The sequence below is a fragment of the Limulus polyphemus genome, unplaced genomic scaffold, assembly GCF_000517525.1.
Source record: "Limulus polyphemus unplaced genomic scaffold, Limulus_polyphemus-2.1.2 Scaffold1709, whole genome shotgun sequence".
Classification (NCBI taxonomy): Eukaryota; Metazoa; Arthropoda; class Merostomata; order Xiphosura; family Limulidae; genus Limulus; species Limulus polyphemus.
Window position 1 is genome coordinate 176804 of NW_013667319.1, and position 3651 is coordinate 180454.

Sequence of the window (3651 nt, forward strand, 5' to 3'; positions counted from 1 at the left end):
TCCTATTATATATTGTTTTATTACAAAATGTTGTTTATTTTCCAATTTTCTCGATAACCACGAACTATGAGATAGATAGATAGAAATGTGTTCAATAGATCGCATTATAGTCTAAAGTTCACATCAGCTTTACTATTAAAAATCTAGTTTTGTTAAAAATATTTTCTGAACTTGGAAATAACCAATTACAATTTAGCTGCAAATTGGAACATTTCATAAATTCAACGTTTCGCTTCTGTGTTATTATTACCAAGCATGTTTTGCATAACGTTCTTGCTCTCGAGGATTTTCATAGGTGTTCCCTTTGTAACGTTTCCAAGCAGCTGGATCTCACGTGATGTTACGTAAGTAGTTGCTTGAATCCACATGCTGGACCACGTGCACCCACAGGTGTCGGGTCTTCTGAAAGAGTAGTTTGATAGATTGCTAACATGGCGGATAAATATATGTATTACTTCTATCATTCTATGAGAAATATTTCATGGCAAAAAAAAATGAACTACACAACTAAGTTTTAACATTACTGCCTAACTAGCTACGTCTTTATTTATTTTGTCTTTTTATCTGAAAATTGTTGACATTCCTTTAACATCTCTACAGAGTGATATATGAGCATGGAAAATATTTATACACTGTAGTTTTACGATCAGTTTTCAAATTGAGTTGTTCAGTGTTCTATCTAGTAATATTTTAAGGAATCATTGGTATCTTGTTCCACACAGGTTAAAATAAAAACGATAACAAACATAATTTGGTCTTCTTTGAACTTTTGAAGAGTTAATGGTGATTGCTTAAAACTATGGTTTTAAAATCGAAAGTTAACGGAAGATTTTATCGTTTACCTTTGTCAGATGCGGTTCACGAAAACAAACAAAAAAGTTCCTGGAAATGATATTATTCGTTGATGTGACTCCTCTGTAATAGTTAATAAAAGGGTGCTTAAGGTATTTTTACTACTTGTATTTTATGATATTTAAATGCAGATATATTAATAAGCTAATAAGAAGCTCCATGCCATTTTCACTTTAAATATTTTATCACTAATGTCCGAAAGTGGTATGCGATATGATTACGATACCAAAAAATAAACTTTGTTTATAGAGAATATGATTACAGTACAGAAAACAAACTGTGTTTATAGAGAATATGATTACAGTACAGAAAACAAACTGTGTTTATAGAGAATATGAGTACAGTACAGAAAACAAACTGTGTTTATAGAGAATAGTATATAAACATAGTTTGTTTTCCATATTGTAATCATATTGTATATAAACACAGTTTGTTTTCTGTACTGTAATCAAATATGGAAAACAAACTGTGTTTATATACAATATGATTACAATACGGAAAACAAACTGTGTTTATATACAATATGATCACAATATGGAAAACAAACTATGTTTATATACAATATGGAAAACAAACTGTGTTTATATACAATATGATTACAATACGGAAAACAAACTGTGTTTATATACAATATGATCACAATATGGACAACAAACTATGTTTATATACAATATGATTACAATACGAAAAACAAACTGTGTTTATGTTTACAATGGAAAAAAATCAGGTGATGTGCTACACATTATACAAGATATATTTTATCTATCACCCGCTCCCTAGCAGTCTGTTCTTAATAACCTGTTTTAACTTTTTCTTCTCTAACTTTACTTTTATGTTTCGCTCTTAATGCCTACTGTCTCACAATTACCTGAAGACAATGAATGGTAGATTCAGGTATGGAATAGTCTTGTTCACCCACCCCTACATACTTATAATTGTTTATTTCAAAATACTTTTTCAGTTTCAATTTCAATAGGAACGCAAAGCTTGCGAATAGAGATCCAATCTGATAGATAGTATGGAATCAGCTGATACTTCTCTTACTATAATACAATTTAAGATTTTATTCATTCCTCTTTTAAGGATTTGATCTGCACAGAAACTACTCCAGTTCACGATAAAACCAATCTCCATACAAACAACGCTTTGATCCTCAAGACACCTAAAACAACCTGCGCAGAGACTACTTCTTGCACCTCACGACTCATAGATAGTCTTAGAAAAAACTAACATTTTCCCCTTCACGATAAAATCAATCTGCACAGAAACTGATTCAGTAGAAAACTTAAAACAGAGACTACTCCTTCCACTCGTGATTCGTGAAGGTTGTCTAATGAGCCGTTAAGTTGTTTCAGGAGCCTTGAAGGAGAATGAGTAATCTCTATTTACCGTTAAGTATATTTAAGTTCATGTTTATATATGTATATATAACGAAGAACAACTCATAAAATAAAGATTTCATCTTTAAAACATTCTGCAAAATATATACTTCTTTAGTAGTTGACACAATTGCTTTTCAAACTGAATTTCATCAATATAGAAAATATCTTATTTACTGTATATATATACATCTTAACATTTCTACCATGTTTCCGTAGCGTTTAAAAATGTTGATCTATAATCTGTAAATGGTGTATTCTCACCTTATGTTTTGAAAGTATGACACCTATGGTTAGCTTTTCTTTTTAAACTTGTTTAAAAAATATTGATTAAACCGACAAACATTTCACATTATAGTAGTTGATCCATAAATACAGTATTTAATCACAAACTTGTCCGACTTCGTCATTTATAAACTTTTTCATGTATGACCTAGTGGCTAGTGTTCCAGACTATAGATCCAAGGATCCGTTGTTTACATCCTGCTGCAGCAAAACCACACCTTGCACTTCGGCGCAGTGAGTATGTTATAAAAATGACTGTCAAATCTCACTCTTCGATTATAAAACATTCGAAACAAACAAACAAGTCCATGTTTGAAATAGATATATTATAATAAGATAAAAAAGGTTAATAGTATGAATTTTTTTAATATATTTAAACAAATGTGGATTCTTATTGTACAACATGGACTCAGAATACACGAAATAACATGTATATCCAAAAGTCATCACATATGTGTACAAAAAAACTGCAAGGTATGCTAGTAGTAATTTGTTCATTAGTTTGTTTTTTTAGAACAAAATCACATTGGGCTATCTGCTATGTCCACTGGGAGTGAATCGAACCCTGGATTTTAGCGTTGTAAGTCCATAGGCTTGCTGTTGTTCCACTGCGAGCACTAATAATAGTATCATCTCCTTATGATAAAAAAGTATATTGAGTTTTAATGATATTTTAAATTATTTTTTGTAATATGACTCATTCTCCATTGATTCCTTAACAATGTTGCGGCAAAAATGGCAGAAACTGATAATAAACATTAGTTTCACACACCTTAACGTGCAAGCATATCCAAATTTTTGTTATTGCTGTTGTTGTTCTTACTTGGTCAGTTTTCACCATCCCCCAAACATGGATAGTACTCTAAGATTAACAGAAAACTGAAAAAAATCAGAGATTTATATATATATAAAGAAAAATAAGTCATTACCTAATATCTTAATCTAAATTTAATTTAAAACTCTTTTCCAGCTCGAGCGTCAATAAAATTTGAAGTAAAATCATTTACTTTATTATGCTTTAAAAGCTTAGTAACATTTTATATTATTCATTTCAGAATAAACCTATGATAATGTATGAAAATAAGTTTCCATAAGTTTCTTCGAATTGACTATTGAGTTACACACTGAAGTCAAA

General features: G+C 30.3%; 1 long non-coding RNA gene across 1 annotated transcript; it reads right to left on the reverse strand.

Annotated features, from left to right (window-relative positions):
• Nucleotides 1-220: 220 nt before the first annotated feature.
• LOC111087073 lies at nt 221-3402 on the reverse strand. The gene is made up of 3 exons (XR_002611796.1): nt 3289-3402; nt 843-915; nt 221-402 (listed from the first exon to the last, which is right to left on the reverse strand). It is a non-coding gene; the product is annotated as an uncharacterized LOC111087073 (long non-coding RNA).
• Nucleotides 3403-3651: the final 249 nt, after the last annotated feature.